Source organism: Phocoena phocoena, chromosome 14 (assembly GCF_963924675.1).
Source record: "Phocoena phocoena chromosome 14, mPhoPho1.1, whole genome shotgun sequence".
In the NCBI taxonomy this organism is placed as follows: domain Eukaryota; kingdom Metazoa; phylum Chordata; class Mammalia; order Artiodactyla; family Phocoenidae; genus Phocoena; species Phocoena phocoena.
In genome coordinates, this window is record NC_089232.1 from 30181020 (window position 1) to 30205075 (window position 24056).

Below are 24056 nucleotides of genomic sequence, written 5' to 3' on the forward strand. Positions count from 1 at the left end.
ATTTTAGAATGGGTTTATCTATTTCTGCAAAAAAAAAAGTCATTGGCATTTTGATATGGATTGCACTGAATGTCTAGATCATTTTGGGTAGTACTGACATTTTTAAAATAGTAAGTCTTCCAACCCATGAACATGGAATATGTACTCATTTATTTGTATCTTCTTTAATTTCTTTCAGTAATGTTTTATAGTTTTCATTGTACAAGTCTTTTGCCTCCTTGGTTAAGTTAACTCCTAGGTATTTTATTCTTTTTGATGCTTTTGTAAATGGAATTGTTTTTGAAATTTCCTTTTCAGATTGTTTGTGTGTAGAAATGCAACTGATTTTTGTGTGTTGACTTTGGAACCTGCTACTTTGCTGAATTTGTCTACATACAATTTTTAAATTAAACTTTTCATAATTGTGGATGCATATGCAGTTGTAAGAAATAATACTGAGAGGTGCTTTGTACCCTTTATTTCATTTTCCCTAAGGTAACACCTTGTAGAACTATAGTACAATATCACAGCCAGGATACTGACATTGATAGAGCCTAGATACAGAGCACGTCCATCACGAGGATCCCTCTTATTGCCCTTTTATACCCACATCTACTTCCCTCTCACAATCACCTTCTTCCATATAAGGGACAATCACTAATTTGTTCACCATTTTTGTATTCAAGAATGTTATATAGGGGCTTCCCGGGTGGCGCAGTGGTTGGGAGTCCGCCTGCCAGTGCAGGGGACACGGGTTCGAGCCCTGGTCCAGGAGGATCCCACATGCTGCGGAGCAGCTGAGCCCATGAGCCACAACTGCTGAGCCTGCGCTCTAGAGCCTGCAAGCCACAACTACTGAGCCTGCGAGCCACAACTACTGAGCCTGCGTGCCACAACTACCGAAGCCTGTGCGCCTAGAGCCCGTGCTCTGCAACAAGAGAATCCACTGCAATGAGAGGCCTGCACACCACAGCGAGGAGTAGCCCCCACTCACTGCAACTAGAGAAAGCCTGCGCGCAGCAACGAAGACCCATGCAGGCAAAAATAAATTAATTAATTAATTAAAAAATAAATAAAAATTTAAAAAAGAATTATATAAATGCAGTCATATGGTGTGTAACTTTTTGGGATTGATTTTTCCATTTAGCATCATTGTCTGCAGATCTACCTAGGTTGTTGCACATATCAATAATTCAGTCCATTTTATTGCCCAATAGTTTTCCATAGTATGGATGTACCATAATTTAAATATTTACCCTTCAAAGAACATCTAGGTTGCTTCCAATCTTTATTATGAATACAGCTGCTAGGAACATTGGTGCACAGGATTTTGTGTAAACAAAAGTTTTCAGTTCTCTAGGATAAATAAATGCCCAAGTGCTACTGCTGGGTTGTATGGTAATTGCATGGTTGGTTTTATAAGAAATTGGCAAATTGTTTTCCAGAATGAGTGTACCATTTTATATTCTCACCAGCAAAGCATGAGTGATTCAGTTTCTTGGCATCCTTGCTAGTATTTGGTGTTTTCACTATTTTGTATTTCAGCCATTCTAATAATTGTATAGTGATATCTCTCTGTGGTTTTAATTTGCACTTCCCTAATGGCTAATGATGTTGAACATCTTTTTCAAGTTCTTACTTGCCATCTGCATATCCTCTTTGTTGAAATGTCTCCTCATGTCTTTTACCCATTTTCTAATTTGACTGATTTTTGTTTAACTATTGAGTTTTGAGAGTTCTTTATATATGCTAAATATTAGTCCTTTGTCAGACATGTGGTTTGCAAATGTTTTCTCCCACTCTGTGCCTCGTTTTCATCCCCTAACAAGGTCCTCTGTCAAGCAGAAGTTTTTAATTTTGATGGATTCCAATTTATCAATGTTTCCTTTTCTAGACTGTGCTTTTGGTATTAATTCTAAGAACTTTTTGTCTAGCCCTGGATCTTGACATTTTCTACTATGTTTTTTTTTTCCTAAAAGTGTCAGAGTTTTACATTTAAGTCAGTAATCCATGTTGAGTTAATTTTTGTATAAGATGTGAAATTTGGGTCAAAGTCCATATTTTTGCCTGTGGATATCTACTTGCAGTAGCACTATTTGCTGAAAAAGCTATCTCCCCCATTAATTGCTTTTGCATCTTGTCAAAAATCAGTTGGACATATTTGTGTAGGTCTATAACTGGGTTCTCTATTCTGTGCCATTAATCTATGTGTTTCTCCTACCAGCAATACCAACAGTCTTGCTTACCGTAGCTAAAGATAGTAAGTCTTGAAGTCAGGTAGCCTGACTTCTCCCATTTTATTCTTATTCTTCAAAATTGTAGTTATTCTAGGTTCTTTGCCTTTCCATATAGACTTTAGAATAAACTTATCTAGATTTTCCAAAAAAGAGCTGCTGATATTTTTATAGGAATTGCATTAAACCTGTATATCAATTTGGGGAGAATCAACATCTTCACTACGTAGAGTCTTCCAATCCACAGTATTTCTTTCCAAAGAAGTATTTAGATCATTTTTGATTTCTTTCATCAGTGTTGTATAGTTTTTGGCAAAAAAGTCCTGTACATTTTTTGGTAGATTTACACCTAAGTATTTCAGATTTTTGCAGCAATTGTAAATGGCACTATATTTTTAATTTTGGTGTCCATGTGTTCACCGCTGGCATTTAGAAATACAATCGAGTTTTGTATGTTTTTCTTGTATCCTGCAACCTTGCTGAACTCATGTATTCATTCTAGTTTTTCTTTTGATTCCTTGGGGTTTTCTATGAAGATAATTATGTCATCTGCAAATAGAGACAGCTTTATTTCTTCCTCTCTGATCTGTATGTCTTTTATTCTCTGCTATAACTCCCAGACCATTCTTTTTCCCAATGTTAAAGAGAAAGCATTCAGTCTTTCGCCATTAAGTATTGATATGATTTTCGCTGTAGGCTTTTTGTAGGTTCCCTTTACCAAGCTGAGAAAGTTCTCCTCTCTTCCTATTTTTTGAGAGTGTTTATCATGAATGTATTTTACATTTTGTCAAATGCTTTTTCTACATCGATTAATATGACCATGTGATTTTTCTTCTTAACTTGTTAATATGATTGATTACATTGATTAATTTTCAGGTATTAAACCATCCTTGCATCCCCAGAATAAACTCTACTTGATCATGGTGTATAATTCTTTTTATATCTTGTTGAATTCTAATGCTAATATTTTGCTAAGAATTTTGCATTTTCAATATCACGAGGGATGTTGGTCTGTACTTTTCTTTTTTTTTAATTCTTTGTCTAGTTTTGATATCAGGGTAATACTAGCTTCATAAAATGAATTCGAGGGGGAAAAACCACATGATCATCTCAACTGACACGGAAAAAGCACTTGACAAAATTCAGCATCCTTTCACGATAAAAATACTCAACAAGTAAATGTACTAGAAGAATTAAAATTGTTAAAATCTCAATAATACCCAAAGGGATCTACACATTTGATGCACAGGTAATAAAAGATAAAAACATATAAACTGGACTTCATCAAAATTAAAACTTTTGTGCATCAAAGGACAGTATAAAAAGTAAAAAGGCAACCGACAGGATGGAAGAAAATATTTGCAAAATGTATACCTGATAAAGTATTAATATCCAGAATATATAAAGAACTCCTACAACTCAAAAACAAACGAACAAAAAAATAACCCAATTAAAATAATGGGCAAAAGATGTGAAGAAACATTTCTCCATAGAAGATATCCAGATGACCAATAAGCACATGAAATCAATATTACTAATCATTAGGGAAATACAATCCAAACCACAATAAGGGACCACTTCATACACATTAGGGGGGCCATTATAAAAAAAAAGAAAATATTTGGAAAAACTGGAACCTCTGTGCCTTGCTGGTGGGAATGTAAAATAGTGCAGTCACTATGGAAAAAAATGTGGCAGTCCCTCAAAAACCAAACATAGAATTACCATGTGATCTAACAGTTCCACTTCTAGGTAGATACTCAAAAGAACCGAAAGCAGGGGCTTGAACAGGTATCTGTACACCAGTTTTCATAGCAGCATTATTCACAAGATCCAAAAGGTAGAAACAACCCAGATGTTTACCCACAGGTGAATGGATAAACACAATGTGGTATAGACATACAATGGCATTCAGCCTTTAAAAAGTATGAAATTCTGACATGCTACTGTACATGAAAGAACCTTGGAGACATTATGCTGAGTGAAATAAGCCCGACACAAAAGTACAAAAATTGTACGATTCCCCTTATATAAGGAACGTAGAATAGTGAAATTCATAGGAAAGAAAGTAGAATGGTGGTTACCTGGGGCTCCAGGGAGGGAGGAATGGGTAGTTATTGCTTAATAGGTGCTGAATTTCAGTTTGGGATGATGGAAAAGTCCTGGAGATGGATAGTGATGATAGGTGCACAACAATGTGAATGTGCTTAATGCCACTGAACTGTACACTTAAAAATGATTAAAATGGTAAATTTCGTGTTATGTATATTTTACCACAACAAAAAGAAATTAGGCTTCCCTGGTGGCGCAGTGGTTGGGAGTCCGCCTGCCGATGCAGGGGACGCGGGATCGTGCCTCCGGGAGGATCCCACATGCCGCCGAGCGGCTGGGCCCGTGAGCCATGGCCGCTGAACCTGCGCGTCCGGAGCCTGTGCTCCGCAACGGGAGAGGCCACAGCAGTGAGAGGCCCACGTAGCGCAAAAAAAAAAAAAAAAAGAAATTAAACACACGATTTCGCATGCAAAGTCATATACTCAGACTTTCTTTTTTCTCTAGTGAATTACATACACTAACTAATCAAGATGAGAATAATTGCTCTTGGCCAAGTCTCAGAACTAGGTTCCCTTCTGATCAACAGTTCCTGGGATGCCAGACCTAACTGACTTCTGGAAGTACCCATGGCATCTCTGTCTCATCCATTACCTCACCAATCAGTTTTATCATTCAAGGCAGTTCACTGAATGCAGGGACCACAAAGTCCCAGCCAGCTAGGATAAAGGTGCCCGGCTTACCACAATATATATACTTTATCTCAGACTCCCAAAGCAATGAAAGGAAAGCACAAAGACACTAAAGGAGTTTGAAAACTTTTCTAGGTTTCCATGTACAAAGCTAAGAGAGGTATAATTCAAGTCATATAGCACGGTGGTTCTCAAACTTTAGTGTAAGCCGCAATCACCACACATTGCTGCCCCCATACACCCCAACAGTTTTTCATTCAGTAGGTTTGGGATGGCCCCCAAGATTTTGCATTTTCAGTAAGTATTCGCACAGGGACCACACTTGAGAACCACTGAAGAACAGATTCAGAAACATAACTCCCGTTATACCTATCTGACCCCAAAGAAGGATCAAAAGGGAGCGAGGAGAAATGAGAAGAGCGGAGAGTTGCCATTTTACCCCTTGATATTGTCATTTCTTTAAATAAACGTATTTTTTCTAATCAGTCAGCAAAGTTAAAATTTAAACACCCAAATAGACACTGAACTTTAGGGAAGAACAAAGGAAATATGAATAGTGACAATTCAGTACCTACAAATTACATAAGATTTAGAAAAACTTTTTCCATCGTCCTCTTTTTCTGTTTTCCTTGGACCAGTTTAGAAACCAGATAAAATCTTTTTCTTCTGTGGTCAAAAGTTTTACTACACTCTTTAAAGTCTATAATTCTATGAAAAGGCAACACACAGCAAGCAATTGAGAAGGCAGAGCCATAGCTGCATTGGAGCCAAGGCAAGAATAGTGCTGCCAGGGAGAGAAGAGTACCTGGCAGCTTCTCACAGACGGCATATGATTGATCCCAAACCAAAGAATTTCAATGAGGCAACGACAGAAACTCGGGAGTTATTACAAAACGTAGCACAGCCTCTGGTTCCTCACCTGAACAGAATTACCCATCTAAACAATCTGGGTGGAGTCTCTGATCCTATCACAGCTTATGGGTGTTATTTTTCAATGCTTTGCCCAGAAGTTTTCACAGGGAATTTTCCCTGAAGATTCTACAGGGGGTGAGAGAAGGGTGAAGGGAAATGCTCTTGTCCCATGATACTGAGTTGTCTAATATGTACTTACAATGTTGAAATAAATAAGCATAAATGCTCAATTTTCAGTTCCTAAAACTGCCACCATGAAACAAACCACCATGAAAATACATTTAATGCCTAAGTTAAGGAAAAGTGGTAACAGTGTAAAATTAATTAGGATGATGTGATCACCATATTTTCACAGGCATCTTCCCCAAGGACACAGCTAAGATTTTACCTTTCAACTATGACAAAGGTCACAAACTCAAATACCTACAGGGGACAAGCTAGTAACATAAATAATTAAAGTGATCAAGATAACAGAAAATTCAATGCCGGGAATAGAATCAAACATTATTTTTAATGAACTATGATTTAGGCATGTAACATAATGCAAGCATTTATGATATAAGAGATCATAATTTTGAAACTCAAAAAATACAAATTAAAAAATAGGAACGTAATTACTAAATTTTTCTTGTAGCTCATATATTTTTGATATAAAACTGTAGCAAGATGTCAATGTAGTTAGCATGCAATGTATAATATAGAATTCAGCCCTGAATCCTTGAACTAAGAGCAGTATGTTGTTTAAAACTGAGTTTCATAAGAGAAAAAAACTCTTCTTAAACACAGGTACTTTCAAACAAAGATGAAGTTCTTCCATAGTTTTTTGTTTGTTTGTTTGTTTGTTTTTGCGGTACGCGGGCCTCTCACTGCTGCGGCCTCTCCCGTTGCGGAGCACAGGCTCCGGACGCGCAGGCCCAGCGGCCATGGCCCACGGGCCCAGCTGGTCCATGGCATGTGGGATCCTCCCAGACAGGGGCACGAACATGTGACCCATGCATTGGCAGGCGGACTCTCGACCACTGCGCCACCAGGGAAGCCCTTGCATAGTTCTTTAAATTTAGGATAATTCAAAGCTATTTGCAGAGTTCTGTGCTCCGATGTTATAATATTTAGTTTTTAATACTTTCATTTGTAGCTATCCATTCACCTTATTGCTATTAATTGAAAAACGTTCATTTTCATAAAGTGTAAAATCAAAAAGCCTGCTTGGAATTCAGTCTTAAATTCCATAATTTGGGGAATGAAGTTAAGGCCATAATTTTCATTTCTGGAAACCAACTTCAGCATATGAAAGTGATCCAGATTGTTCCTTAAAAAAATGTTTGCCAGGGACTTCCCTGGTGGTCCAGTAGATAAGACTCCGCACATCCACTGCAGGAGGTGCGGGTTCGACCCCTGGTGGGGGAACTAAGATCACACGTGCTGCGCAGAGCAGCCAAAAAAAAGAAAGTTTGCCAAAAAGCATATATATTTACTACAAACTGGAGAACTGAATCATATAAATGCTGCACTCCTTGTGAATGCCCCTGTATTTGCAGTAGTTAGATGAGCTGTAATGTCAACCAAACAAGCCAAATCATTGAGCCATTCATCACTGGTAAACTGAGGGCAAAGATTTTCCCTTGAATGACAAGTACAGATTGATTTCTTTGTTGTTTTTCCTTTTCCATCCTTGCATTTTATTTTATTTTTTATTATTATTTGGCTGCACTGTGCTGCATGCGGGATGTGGGATCTTATTTCCCTGGCCAGGGATCGAACTGGTGCCCCCTGCGTTGAGAGCACAGAGTGTTAATCACTGGACCACTGGGACGTCCCCAGATTGATTTCTTATAACAGTTAAAAAAGCACTATGAGTTCTAAACTACATATTGGAAACTAGAGCTGTGCATACCATAAATCCTGCAAAGTCTTGAACTATCTTAAGTTCAGGAATCAATATCCAATTTATGGTGATAATTACTATATTGGTTGCATTTTTAAGCTTTTGGTCTAAAATTATTCCTAGTAAAATCTGCAATAAACAAATTATTAAATCTATGACTTCTCTTTCCAACATGGTCCAGTATTAACCCCAACTATTCACTATTCCAGGAGCACTACCGGTAATCAAGTTAATATATTTTTACCCATTTACATTAAATTTCCTTTTTAATGTGTGGGGTTTTTTTTCTTTTTTATAAATTTATTTATTTTATTTTATTTTTGGCTGCTTTGGGTCTTCATTGCTGCATGCGGGCTTTCTCTAGTTAGGGTGAGCGGGCGCTACTCTTTGTTGTGGAGCGTGGACTTCTCATTGTGGTGGCTTCTCTTGTTGCGGAGCACGGGCTCTAGGCACACAGGCTTCAATAGTTGTGGCACGCGGGATCAGTAGTTGTGGCTTGCCAGCACAGGCTCAGTAGTTGTGGCGCACAGGCTTAGTTGCTCCGTGGCATGTGGGATCTTCCCGGACCAGGTCTCGAACTTGTGTCCCCTGCATTAGCAGACGGATACTATTTTTTTTTGCGGTATGCGGGCCTCTCACTGTTGTGGCCTCTCCCGTTGCGGAGCACAGTCTCCGGACGCGCAGGCTCAGCGGCCATGGCTCACGGGCCCAGCCGCTCCACGGCATGTGGGATCTTCCCGGACCCGGGGCACGAACCCGTGTCCCCTGCATCGGCAGGCAGACTCGCAACCACTGCGCCACCAGGGAAGCCCAGTTTTTCTCTTTTGAAGTAATTCATCTAATCAAATTTTCTATTATTTCATGAGTCAATTTTTATAATTTATATTTTGCTGAGAAGTCATTTGTTTTCTTTTGGTTTTCAGATTTGTCGTCATGGAGTTGCACCTGATGTTTTCTTGCTGTTTATTTAAGCTCTTTTACGTCTTGTTTCTTCTTTCTGATCCTATGCATTTTCGTTCAGCCCTCCCCCTCTTCCCCACTATTTACCGAAATCAGGTTTTTGGTTTCTGTTCTTCCAAAGAACAAGCTTTTGGATTTATATATCCTTGCTAGTTTTTAAAATTTACTCTTAGCTTTATCTGTATCAATTCTTGCTTCCTACTGTATTCTGCTTTTTATCCTTTTTCCTTACTTTGCATAATAATTTCCTTACATTTTTTAAAAACCTTATTTAATGATGAAGGCATTTAAGGCTCTAAAATTTCCTCTGAGGACTCTTTTAGCTCCTAGAGTGGTATCTCATGGGTCTAAATTTTTCTCCTTTTCATCACCTTCAAAATGGTTTGAAATTTCACTTCTGATTTCTTTGAGTGAAACATTATTTAGTAGTATGTTTGTTAATTTTGAAATATTTATGAGTTTAAAAAATATTTTTTACTGGGCTTCCCTGGTGGCGCAGTGGTTGAGAGTCCGCCTGCCGATGCAGAGAATGCGGGTTCGTGCCCCGGTCCGGGAGGATCCCACATGCCGCGGAGCGGCTGGGCCCGTGAGCCATGGCCGCTGAGCCTGCACGTCCGGAGCCTGTGCTCCGCAACGGGAGAGGCCACAGCAGTGAGAGGCCCGCGTAACGCAAAAAAAAAAAAAAAAAAAAAAAAAAAAAAAAAAAAAAAGAGAGAGAGAGAGAGAGAACATTTTAAATGGAAAGAAAAAAGCTTATTGAAATAAATTTCACCAGACTAGGAAAAAAAAGGCCTCAGGTTGAAAGAGCCAAAACACAATAAATGGAAAAAAAGAACCACAGTAAGGTCACATAACCATAAAATTTCAGAATACCAGAGAGGAGTGTACCAGAAAAAGCATGCCAGAGAAATCAAGTGTAAGGGTAGAATAAGGACATTTCTGAGACACACAAGGACTTAGAAAATTTATCCTTTCTTAGAAAGTAACTGGACTAAGTGCTTCACCAAAGTGATTGAGTAAACCAAACCAGGATCCAAATAAAGGATCCAAACTAGGAGAGACGTGAAGGAAAGTCCCAGCTATGCACCAAATTGAGAGAACTTTATCTTCTCCCTTCAGTTCAAAATTCCATCTTGGCTATCATATTTTTAATTTTATACAGCACTTTCCCCTTCTCTGATTGTTCCTTTCCATAGTGTCCAATTCTTATTTCATGGGTGCAATCTCCTTTCTTATCTCTTTAAAGATCCTACTCTTTAGGTTGGTACAAACCTAGAACCAGACCAGATCAGAGTATGAAGAATGAGATCTAACAAAAGTAAAGGCAAAAACCACACGATCATCTCAATAGACACAGAAAACACATTTGACAAAATTCAACATCCATTCATGATAAAAACTCTCATCAAAGTGGGTATAGAGGGAACATATCTCAATATCATAAAGGTCATTTATGACAAACTCACAGCCAGCAAAATACTTAATGCTGAAGAGCTGAAAGTCTCCCTGCTGAATTCAAGAACAAAATAAAGATGCCCACTCTCACTGCTTTTGTTTAACAAAGTATTGGAAGTCCCAGCTATGGCCATGAGACAAAAAAAAAAAAAAGAAAGAAAACATATCCAAATTGTAAGAGAAGAGGTAAAACTCACTATATGCAGATGACATGATACTCTATAGAGAACCCTAAAGTCTCCACACAAAAACTACTAGAACTAATAAATGATTTCAGCAAGGTAGCAGGATACAAGATTAATATACAGAACTCTGTTGCATTTCTATACACCAGTGATGAAATATCAGAAGGAGAAAGTAAATAACAATCCCATTTAAAATCACATCAAGGGAAGAGATATGGGGATATATGTATATGTATAGCTGATTCACTTTGTTATAAAGCAGACATTAACATACCATTGTAAAGCAATTATACTCCAATAAAGATGTTAAAAAATAAATTAATTAATTAAAATCACATAAAAAAAAACCCTAGGAATAAACTTAACCAAGGAGGTAAAAGACCTATATACTGAAAACTACAAAACACTGATAAAAGAAATGGAAAAATATCTCATGCTTTTGAATTAAAAGAATTAATAGTTAAAATGGTCATATAATCCAAATAAATCTACAAATTTAATGCAATCCCTATCAAAATACCCATGACATTTTCCACAGAACTAGAGTAAATAATCCTAAAATTTATACGGGGACTTCCCTGGTGGCACAGTGGTTAAGGATCTGCCTGCCAATGCAGGGGACACAGTTTTGAGCCCTGATCTGGGAAGATCCCACATGCCGTAGAGCAACTAAGCCCATGAGCCACAACTACTGAGGCCGCATGCCACAACTACTGAAGCCCGCACACCTAGAGCCATGCTTCTCAACAAGAGAAGCCACTGCAATGAGAAGCCCACACACCTCAATGAAGAGCAGCCCCCACTCGCTGCAACTAGAGAAAGCCTGTGTGCCGCAACAGAGATCCAATGCAGCCAAAAATAAACAAATAAATAAATTTATATTTAAAAATTTATATGGAATAACAAAATACTGAGAATTGCCAAAGCAAACCTGAGAAAAAAGAAAAAAGCTGGAGGCATAACCCTTCCAGACCTCAGACTACACACAACAAAGCTACAGTAATCGGGCTTCCCTGGTGGCACAGTGGTTGAGAGTCCGCCTGCTGATGCAGGGGACGCGGGTTCATGCCCCGGTCCAGGAGGATCCCGTGTGCCGTGGAGCGGCTGGGCCCATGAGCCATGGTTGCTGAGCCTGCGCTCCGCAACGGAAGAGGCCACAACAGTGAGAGGCCCGCATATCGCAAAAAAAAAAAAAAGCTACAGTAATCAAAACAGTATGGTACTGGTACAAAAAAAGAAACATAGATCAATGGAACAGAATAGAGAGCCAAGAAATAAGCCCATGCTCAATTAATCTATGACAACTAAGGCAAGAATATACAATGGAGAAAAGAGAGTCTCTTTAACAAGTGGTGCTGGGAAAGCTGTACAGCTATACGTAAAACAATGAAATTAGAACATTTTCTTATATACAAAAATAAACTCAGAATGGTTTAAAGACCTAAATGTAAGACATGACACCATAAAAACTCCTAGAAGAGAACACAGGTGAAACATTCTTTGACATAAATCACAGTAGTATTTTCATAGATCAGTCTCCCAAGGCAAAAGAAGTAAAATAAAAAATTAAAAAATTGGACCTAATCAAACTTAAAAGCTTTTGCACAGCGAAAGAAACCATTAACAAAATGAAAAGATAAATTATGGAATGGGAGAAAATATTTGCAAATGATGCAACTAACAAGGGGTTAATATCCAAAATACATAAACACCTCATATAGCTCAATATCAAAAAAACCCAAACAATCCAATAAAAAAATGGGCAGAAGACCTAAATAGACATTTTTCCAAAGAAGATATACAGATGGCTGACAGGCACATGAAAAGATGCTCAACATTGCTAATTATTAGAGAAATGCAAATCAAAACCACAATGAGGTATCACCTCACATGGGTCAAAATGACTATCATCAAAAAGTCTACAAAAAAATGCCAAAGAGAATGTGGAGAAAAGGGAACACTTGCATACTGTTCATGGGAATGTAAATTAGTGCAGCCACTATGGAAAGCTGTACGGAGGTCCTTTACAACCTAAAAATAGAACTACCATAAGATCCAGCAGTTTCACTCCTGGGTATGTATCTGGAAAAAAAAAGTGAACACTGTAACTCAAAAAGATACATGCACTCAATGTTCACAGTAGCATTATTTACAGTAGCCAAGATATGGAAGCAACCTAAGTGCCCATCAACAGCCTATTGGCTTAAGAAGATGTGATATATATATATATATATATATATATATATATATATATATATATACACATAGGAATGTTATTCAGCCATAAAACAGAATGAAATTTTAACATTTGCAGCAACATGGATGGACCTAGAGAATATTATGCTTAGTGAAATGTCAGAGAAACACAAATACTATATGTTATCACTTATATGTGGAAGTAATACAAATGAATCTATATACAAAACAGAAACAGACTCACAGACATAGAAAACTACTTTATGAGTATGGGATTAACAGATACAAACTACTATACATAAAATAGATAAAAACAAGGATTTACTGTATAGCACAGGGAATTATACCCAACAGTTTGTAATAAGCTATAATGGAATGTAATCTGCTAAATAAATAAAAAACAGGAAAAAAAGAATGAGGTCTAGAGAAAATAAGTCTTAAGGAAAAAATGAAATTGACAGATTCCTGCATTTGTTTAACACATCTCAGTAACTGGGAAAAACCAACCATACATTAATAGAAAAGTAAGTAAATGAAAGAAACAATCTTAGTTTATCTTTTGGCTGAAAGGCTAATCATATTTACCTAGTCATAATAATATAAAACCTCACTACTGATTTAACTAAATATTGAGATTAAAAATCTCAATTGAGAGGATGGAAGAAGTCAAAATAGAATACAGAGAAAAGGAGCTAAATCCTCATCTTCATGTATTAGTTCTCAATTTACCAAAAAAGCCATTAAATCATTTAAATCAAGAAGTAGTTATAAAGTATACTTTTTAGAAAGACAGAGGTAAATACTACTAGGAAAAGTTGCAAGAGTTGAAAGTAGTTGCCTCCCAGGAAATAAACAAGCACTCAAGAGGAATGTGTCCCACATTTCTGTAGTAAAATTTTAAGAATCGATTTATTTTTTCAATGAGGTATATTATTACTTCGATGTTGAAGTAACATTTAAAAAATAATTTATTGACTAACTAAACTGGAAGGTTTTACAATTCCTTACATCAGTACTCAGAGCAATTTCCTCTTCACTAAGCAAGAGAGTCTTGTTCTCAATACCCCAACAAACATGAGGAAAACTCTTCTTTTAATTGTTTTTTCACTTTTTGATCGAGGTGGGACTTCCCTGGTGGTGCAGTGGGTAAGACTCCATGCTCTCAATGCAGGGGGCCCAGGTTCGATTCCTGGTTGGGAAACTAGATCCCACATGCATGCTGCAGCTAAGGAGTCTGCATGCCGCAACTAAGAAGTCCGCATGCCTCAACTAAGTAAGCTGCATGCAGCAATTATGAGCCTGCGTGCCGCACCTAAGACCCGGTGCAGCCTAAATAAATTAATTAATTAAATAAATGAATATTGTTAACAAAAAAAACACAAAACAAAAAGAAGTTTTGATCAAGGTCCATTTTCTGTCTTTATTCTCTCTTTCTGTTCTGATCGTTTTTTAGAAAAACACTTTTAGGGTCCTGAACCAAGATGGCGGAGTAGAAGGACATGCTCTCACTCCCTCTTGCGAGAACACCAGAATCACAACTAGCTGATGGACAATCATCGACAGGAAGACACTGGAACTCACCAAAAAAAGATATCCCACACCCAAAGACAAAGGAGAAGCCACAATGAGACGGCAGGAGGGGCGCAATCACAGTAAAATCAAATCCCGTAACTGCTGGGTGGGTGATTCACAGACTGGAGAACACTTATACCACAGAAGTCCATCCACTGGAGTGAAGGTTCTGAGCCCCACGTCAGGCTTCCAAACCTGGGGGTCCGGCAACGGGAGGAGGAATTCCTAGAGAATCAAACTTCGAAGGCTAGCGCGATTTGATTGCAGGACTTCAACAGGACTGGGGGAAACAGAGACTCCACTCTTGGAGGGCACACACAAAGTAATGTGCGCATCGGGACCCGGGGGAAGGAGCAGTGCCCCCAGGGGAGACTGAATCAGACCTACATGCTAGTGTTGGAGGGTCTCCTGCTGAGGCAGGGGTTGGCTGTGGCTCACCTGTGGCTCACCGTGAGGACAAGGACACTGGTAGCAGAGGTTGTGGGAAGTGCTCCTTGGGTTAGACCTCCCAGAGTCCGCCATTAGCCCCACCAAAGAGCCCAGGTAGGCTCCAGTGTTGGGTTGCCTCAGGCCAAACAACCAACAGGGAGGGAACCCAGCCCCACCCAACAGCAGTCAAGCAGATTAAAGTTTTACTGAGCTCTGCCCACCAGAGCAACACCCAGCTCTACCCACCATCAGTCCCTCCCATTAGGAAACTTGTACAAGCCTGTTAGATAGCCTCATCCACCACAGGGCAGACAGCAGAAGCAAGAAGAACTACAATCCTGCAGCCTGTGGAACCAAAACCTCATTCACAGAAAGACAGACAAGATGAAAAGGCAGAGGGCTATGTACCAGATGAAGGAACAAGATAAAACCCCAGAAAAACAACCAAGTGAAGTGGAGATAGGCAACTTTCCAGAAAAAGAATTCAGAATGATAGTGAAGATGATCCAGGACCTCGAAAAAAGAATGGAGGCAAAGATCGAGAAGATGCAAGAAATGTTTAACAAAGACACAGAAGAATTAAAGAACAAACAAACAGAGATGAACAATACAATAACTGAAATGAAAACTACACTAGAAGGAATCAATAGCAGAATAACTGAGGCAGAAAAATGGATCAGTGACCTGGAAGACAGAATGATGGAATTCACTGCTGTGGAACAGAATAAAGAAAAAACAATGAAAAGAAATGAAGACAGGTTAAGAGCCCTCTGGGACAACATTAAACGCAACAACATTCACATTATAGGGGTCCCAGAAGGAGAAGAGAGAGAGAAAGGACCTGAGAAAATATTTGAAGAGATTATAGTTGAAAACTTCCCTAACATGGGAAAGGAAGTAGCCGCCCAAGTCCAGGAAGCACAGCAAGTCCCATACAGGATAAACCCAAGGAGAAACATGCCAAAACACATAGTAATAAAATTGGCAAAAATTAAACACAAAGAAAAACTATTGAAAGCAGCAAGGGAAAAACGACAAATAACATACAAAGGCACTCCCATATGGATAACAGCTGATTTCTCAGCAGAAGCTCTACAAGCCAGAAGGGAGTGGCATGATATACTTAAAGTGATGAAAAGGAAGAACCTACAACCAAGATTACTCTACCCAGCAAGGATCTCATTCAGATTCAATGGAGAAATCAAAAGCTTTACAGACAAGCAAAAGCTAAGAGAATTCAGCACCACCAAACCAACTCTACAACAAATGCTAAAGGATCTTCTCTAAGTGGGAAAAACAAGAGAAGAAAAGGACCTACAAAAACACACCAAAACAATTAAGAAAATGGTCATAGGAACATACATATTGATAATTACTTTAAACGTGAATGGATTAAATGCTCCAACTAAAATACACAGGCTTGCTGAATGGATACAAAAACAAGACCCATATATATGCTGTCTACAAGAGACCCACTTCAGACCTAGGGACACATACAGACTGAAAGTGAGGGGATGGAAGAAGATATTCCATGTAAATGGAAATCGAAAGAAAGCTGGAGCAGCATTACTCATATCAGATAAAATAGACTTTAAAATAAAGAATGTTACAAGAGACAAGGAAGGACACTACATAATGATCAAGGGATCAATCCAAGAAGAAGATATAACAATTATAAATATATATGTACCTAACATAGGGGCACCTCAATACATAAGGCAACTGCTAACAGCTATAAAAGAGGAAATCGACAATAATACAATAACAGTGGGGGACTTTAACACCTCACTTACACCAATGGACAGAGCATCCAAAATGAAAATAAATAAGGAAACAGAAGCTTTAAATGACACAAAAGACCAGATAGATTTAATTGATATTTATAGGACATTCCATCTAAAAACAGCAGATTACACTTTCTTCTCAAGTGCGCATGGAACATTCTCCAGGATAGGTCACATCTTGGGTCAAAAATCAAGCCTCAGTAAATTTAGGAAAATTGAAATCATATCAAGCATCTTTTCTGACCACAATGCTATGAGATTAGCAATCAATTACAGGGAAAAAAATATAAAAAGCACAAACTCATAGAGGCTAAACAATACATTACTAAATAACCAAGAGATCACTGAAGAAATCCAAGAGGAAATAAAAAAATACCTAGAGACAAATGACAATGAAAACATGATGATCCAAAACCTATGGGATGCAGCAAAAGCAGTTCTAAGAGGGAAGTTTATAGCAATACAAGCCTACCTCAAGAAACAAGAAAAATCTCAAATAAACAATCCAACCTTACACCTAAAGGAACTAGAGAAAGAAGAACAAACAAAACCCAAAGTTAGCAGAAGGAAAGAAATCAGAAAGATCAGAGCAGAAATAAATGAAATAGAAACAAAGAAAACAAGAGCAAAGATCAATAAAACTAAAAGCTGGTTCTTTGAGAAGATAAGCAAAATAGATAAACCATTAGCCAGACTCATCAAGAAAAAGAGGGAGAGGACTCAAATCAGTAAAATTAGAAATGAAAAAGAAGTTACAACAGACACCGCAGAAATACAAAGCATACTAAGAGACTACTACAAGCAAATCTATGCCAATAAAATGGAAAGCCTGGAAGAAATGGACATATTCTTAGAAAGGTATAACCTTCCAAGACTGAACCAGGAAGAAATAGAAAATATGAACAGACCAATCGCAAGTAATGAAATTGAAACTGTGATTAAAAATCTTCCAACAAACAAAAGTCCAGGACCAGATAGCTTCACAGGTGAATTCTATCAAACATTTAGAGAAGAGCTAACACCCATCCTTCTCAAACTCTTCCAAAAAATTGCAGGTGAAGGAACACTCCCAAACGCATTCTATGAGGCAACCATCAGCCTGATACCAAAACCAGACAAAGATATTACAAAAAAAGAAAATTACAGACCAATATCACTCATGAATATAGATGCAAAAATCCTCAGCAAAATACTAGCAAACAGAATCGAACAACACATTAAAAGGATCATACACCATGATCAAGTGGGATTTATCCCAGGGATGCAAGGATTCTTCAATATATGCAAATCAATCAATGTGATACACCACATTAACAAACCAAACAATAAAAACCATATGATCATCTCAGTAGATGCAGGAAAAGCTTTTGACAAAATTCAACACCCATTTATGATAAAAACTCTCCAGAAAGTGGGTATAGAGGGAACCTACCTCAACATAATAAAGGCTATATATGACAGACCCACAGCAAACATCATTCTCAATGGTGAAAAACTGAAAGCATTTCCTCTAAGATCAGGAACAAGACAAGGATATCCACTCTCACCACTATTATTCAACATAGTTTTGGAAGTCCTAGCCATGGCAATCAGAGAAGAAAAATAAATAAAAGGAATACAAATTGGAAAAGAAGAAGCAAAACTGTCACTGTTTGCAGATGACATGATACTATACATAGAGAATCCTAAAGATGCCACCAGAATACTACTAGAGCTAATCAATGAATCTGGTAAAGTAGCAGGATACAAAATTAATGCACAGAAATCTCTTGCATTCCTATACACTAATGATGAAATATCTGAAAGAGAAGTTAAGGAAACACTCCCATTTACCATTGCAACAAAAAGAATAAAATACCTAGGAATAAACCTACCTAGGGAGACAAAAGACCTGTATGCAGAAAACTATAAAACACTAATGAAAGAAATTAAAGATGACACAAAGAGATGGAGAGATATACCATGTTCTTGGATTGGAAGAATCAATATTGTGAAAATGACTATACTACCCAAAGCAATCTACAGATTCAATGCAATCCCTATCAAATTATCAATGGCATTTTTTACAAAATTAAAACAAAAAATCTTAAAATTTGCATGGAGACAAAAAAGACCCCAGATAGCCAAAGCAGTCTTGAGGGGAAAAAAATGGAGCTGGAGGAATCAGACTCCCTGATTTCAGACGATACTACAAAGCTACAGTAATCAAGACAGTATGGTACTGGCAGAAAAACAGAAACATAGATCAATGGAACAAGATAGAAAGCCCAGAGATAAACCCACACACCTATGGTCAACTAATCTATGATAAAGGAGGCAAGGATATACAATGGAGAAGACAGTCTCTTCAATAAGTAGTGCTGGGGAAACTGGACAGCTACATGTAAAAGAATGAAATTAGAACACTCCCTAACACCATACACAAAAATAAATTCAAAATGGATTAGAGACCTAAATGTAAGACTGGACACTGTTAAACTCTTAGAGGAAAACATAGGAAGAACACTCTTTGGCATAAATCACAGCAAGATCTTTTTTGATCCACCTCCTAGAGTAATGGAAATAAAAACAAAAATAAACAAATGGGACCTAATGAAACTTCAAAGCTTTTGCACAGCAAAGGAAACCATAAACAAGACGAAAAGACAAACCTCAGAATGAGAGAACATATTTGCAAACGAATCAACAAAGGATTAATCTCCAAAATATATGAATAGCTCATGCAGCTCAATATTAAAAAAACAACCCAATCCAAAAATGGGCAGAAGACCTAAATAGACATTTCTCCAAAGAAGACATACAGATGGCCAAGAAGCACATAAAAAGCTGCTCAACATCACTAATTATTAGAGAAATGCAAATCAAAACTACAATGAGGTATCACCTCACACCAGTTAGAATGGGCATCATCAGAAAATCTACAAACAACAAATGCTGGAGAGGGTGTGGAGAAAAGGGAACCCTCTTGCACTGTTGGTAGGAATGTAAATTGATACAGCCCCTATAGAGAACAGTATGGAGGTTCCTTAAGAAACTAAAAATAGAATTACCATATGATCCAGCAATCCCACTACTGGGCATATACCCAGAGAAAACCATAATTCAAAAAGACACATGCACCCCAATGTTCATTGCAGCACTATTTACAATAGCCAGGTCATGGAAGCAACCTAAATGCCCATTGACAGATGAATGGATAAAGAAGATGTGGTACATATATACAATGGAATATTACTCAGCCATAAAAAGGAATGAAACTGAGTCATTTGTTGAGACGTGGATGGATCTAGAGACTGTCATACAGAGTGAAGTATGCAGAAAGAGAAAAACAAATATCGTATATTAACGCATATACGTGGAACCTAGAAAGATGGTACAGATAACCGGTTTGCAGGGCTGAAATTGAGACACAGATGTAGACAACAAATGCATGGACACCAAGGGGGAAAGCGGCAGGGGGGTGGGGTGGGGATGAATTGGGAGATTGGGATTGACAGGTATACACTGATGTGTATAAAATTGATGACTAATAAGAACCTGCTGTATAAAGAAAATAAAATAAAATTCAAAAAAAAAAGAAAAACACTTTTATTGAGGATACTCTGTATGTACTGATACAAAAAGGTCTCTATGATACACTGTCAAGTGGAAAAAGCAATGGAAGAAAACTTCAAATATATCTAAGAAGGAGAAAATGTAAATCTATTTTGATATAGAAATGCATGAAATATCTCTGGAGGACAAGCAATAAACTGGTAATAATGACTACCCAGGGCAGGCAAATTGAAGGAATAGGAATTGAGGAGATGAAGAACAGGGGAAAGAGGGAGCCTTTCCATTGTATACTATTTTTTAACTTTTTGACCTTTAACCCTGTGAAATGATTGCCTACCTGAAATTTTTTTTTAAATTTTAAGTTATAACTCTTTATCTTGGTGTAAAATTAAAATATAATAATTTTCAATATTTTGGGAAATAATGAAAATACAGAAAACAATACCCCCAAATCCCATCTCTCCAGAGATAAAACATTTTGATGTACATACAGTGCAATCTTGTGTGTGTGTGTGTGTGTGTTTTGGTTTTTTTTCGGTACGCAGGCCTCTCACTGCTGTGGCCTCTCCCGTTGTGGGGCACAGGCTCCGGACGCTCAGGCCCAGCAGCCATGGCTCACGGGCCCAGCCGCCCCGCGGCACATGGGATCCTCCCGGGGGCTAGAACCCGCATCCCCTGCATCGGCAGGTGGACTCTCAACCACTGCGCCACCAGGGAAGCCCTACAGTGCAATCTTATCACATATTTTGAACTTGCACACTTACATGCCAACCTGAGAGCCTACTTGCCAGTCTTTTAATCCTCACAACAGTAAATCTACTAACCTATAATAAGATTATAGAGGCTCAAATAAAATAAAAAGGAGTAAACCTTGCGGATAAGCAGGGACACTTGAAAACTCCCCATTCATCTCTAGGTAGTCAATGATTATTTCAGAGATAGAATGGTTTCAGTGCCTAGATATGTGAATACAGCCTTTCCTTTTTCCTTCTTGCAGTCTAGCACTATACTATGTAGAAGAATTTCTCTCAAAGTGGCAAGCCTGAATCAAGTATTATCTTCACTACAATTTTTTTGTACTTCTTTTACCCAAAATGGGATAATATTCATAAATTTAAAGAAGTTCTTCTTTTTTACACTGATATTATGACCATTTTCTCATTTTGTCAAATTTCTTCCACAACATGATTTGTAATGGTTGTATAGATTTACATTGTATTAATATATAGTATGAATTATTATATTCCATGATTTAAATTATTTTACCATTTCCCTTTTTAGGAACAATTAGTTTTTTCAAAGTTCCATCATCATAAACAACATTGCAACAAACATCCAGTAACTAACCCTGTGTACATATCCATTCCTTAGAATAAATTCCCAGAAGTGGAATTGCTGGGTCAGATGTATCTAAAATATTAAAGAATTTTCATAAGTATGAGTGATATGCCTTCCAAAAACCTAATTAACTCTTAATGGGAAAGAAAATAAAAGGTACTTAGGGGAAATGACAAAGGATGCTTTACTAATTCGATCTGTGTAAATCCCCAAATCTAAAACTGCAAAATTTTGCTCATGTAACATATCAAAAATTCAAAAAGAAGTTGACGAGCCTTGACATCAAATCACAGCTCTTACATGCATGCTGCAAAGAAAATCTTGAGCCCTCAAAGAGAGATCTCTATGATAAACTCTTCTAGGAATGACACATCACTGAGAGATGACAGAAAGACTTAAGTTCTCAAAATCTTCCAACTTACTGCCATTAAAAAACTCCAGCATTTAATGTTAGTTATTGTAATATTCAAAATTATTATAGCATTTTATCATCACATCCCCTTCTTTTTTAAAATAAATTTATTTATTTTATTTTTCGCTGCATTAGGTCTTCATTGCTGCACGCCGGCTTTCTCTAGTTGCAGCAAGAGGGGGCTACTCTTCGTTGCGGTGTGCGGGCTTCTCATTGCAGTGGCTTCTCTTGTTGCGGAGCATGGGCTCTAGGCACGTGGGCTTCAGAAGTTGTGGCTCGCGGGCTCTAGAGTGCAGGCTCAGTAGTTGTGGTGCATTGCCTTAGTTGCTCCAGCATGTGGGATCCTCCTGGACCAGGGATGGAACCCGTGTCCCCTGCATTGGCAGGCGGATTCTTAACCACTGCGCCACCAAGGAAGTCCCAACATCCTTTTCTTTAAGGAGAAAATGCTGTAATAGTCTCTGCTGATGCTGACGTTTCAATGGAGAAAAATAACATTTTTTAATAAGCCCCCAGTCTCCCAAATTGCATATTCAACGCTATTAACACCATTCCCAATTTGGAACCTGGGTATTTAGCTGTGGGTGCAACAGGCCTAAGTAAATTTAGGGAAAAAGTAATCTTTCAAAATTGATGATTCAAACAATATACATTATTTTTCTGTATTTGGCAAAATTTCTTTAACGAAAGATAGTGCTATTACCATAAAATAATAAAGCTTAAAACTTATTATTTAAGAAACAAGTGTCACTGTTGCATTCCGATGACTACAACTGACATCAAAAACTATTTTTGGGTGAGATACAGCATAGTATACAATTCTAGAAATCATAATGAACATAATGTAACTTTTTTCAAAAAGAGCAATCCCCAACAAATTCTTTAAACCATTCTATTCTCATAGATCAGTACTAAATAAGTTTTCCTGGACACCACAAAATGTCCCCAGAAACCAAAGGTAAAGGTTCACTACACTTATAGCTCCCTCAACTCCCCTCCCTAAAATACACTTAAAGTTCAGATAAGAAGTCACTCAGAATCCGGACAACTATGGGCGGCCAAACACAATCCAAGTACTTTAAGCACATGCAAAAAAAAAGATTTACAGAAAAGATAAATTAAGCGTTCTTTTTGATTTTACAAGAGAATCCACAGAAGCGTTTGCAATTTTAAAGGGTGTTTAAAGGGCTTACACTTTTCCTAATTACTGAATAAAAGAGAGAAGAATTTCTATTTTCCAACTCCCTAATAAGAACAAAAATTTCAGTATTCGACAATCTCCAACATGCCCTCATTTTTAAAAATCCACAATCTGAATCTCGGAAGGAGGCAGTCTAAATTCCAGCACCTTTTTCTCAAGCCAGCAATCCCTTTTCCTCATCCTTACGGGCTAAGAAATAAGCATTCTCTTTTGATTCAAACTAACCCACGGGGGCTTGGAAAAGGGCAAAGCCGACTGAAACAATGCCACCAGAGCTTGGACCCGGAAACGAGCGCCGAGAAGCCTGAGACAATACCACAACGTTGCGTTCTGCAAAATGTGCTTCATTCTCTTCACTGCCGGCCCCCATCAACTCGCAACAAAAGCCACAGAGATTGGGAGAGGGCAGTACAGTACTGGTATTGGATTGTCAGAGCAATTAACTTAATTGCTCTAAGGACCGGAGACAGACTCAGGCCACAAAGGTGAAAAGAAAGAGCCGATGCTGCTACGAAGTGACCCCCAGACTGAGACTTGAGCAGTGTCGTAAAACAGGTGTGCAGCTCGGCTTCCCGGGGACTCTTGGAACACGCAGACCGCTGAGATCAACAGCCGGGCGGCCGTCCACTCCTGGGGGACAGACCCGAATCCGCAGCCGAGGGGGGCTGCGGGGCGTGGCCGATTTCCCTCCGCTATCCAGTGGGAGCCGGGAGGGGGCGCACGCTCTTTTTACCCTATTCCGAAATCTGGAGCCTGGGTATGCGGTTGCGGGTGAAAACAAGCCTAAGCAAACTAGGGGGAAAATCCCTCAAAAATGATGGCTCCAAAAAAAAAAAAAAAAAAAGATTGATGACTCAAAACGGTACGCATGGTTTCTTTCTTTATTTTTCTGTACTTTGAAACGCATGGCTTCTTTCCTTTATTTTTTTGTACTTTGAGAAATTCCTTTAATGAAAGAAACGTATTACTCTAAAAAAAGAAAGCTCAAAACGTATTACTTAGAAAACAAAAGTGTCAGTGTTGCCTTCAAACGACCACCTTGATATCAAACACTAATTTTGGCTGAAATACAGCATATTATGCAATTCTACGGTGTAATTTTTTAAAAGAGAAATCTTTAGAAAGAGCTTGAGTTCGTCCGACCTATTTCATTGACTTCAAGCGAAACTTAGGCTCTCTGGCGACCCCTCCTCACCCCACCCCCACCCCAATACCCAG

General features: G+C 38.2%; 1 pseudogene; it reads right to left on the bottom strand.

The window, feature by feature from the left end:
- The window catches only part of LOC136133552 (ATP synthase F(0) complex subunit C3, mitochondrial-like), a 44091-nt pseudogene extending 20883 nt beyond the window's left edge, over positions 1 to 23208 (bottom strand).
- Between the last annotated feature and the right edge of the window lie 848 nt (positions 23209 to 24056).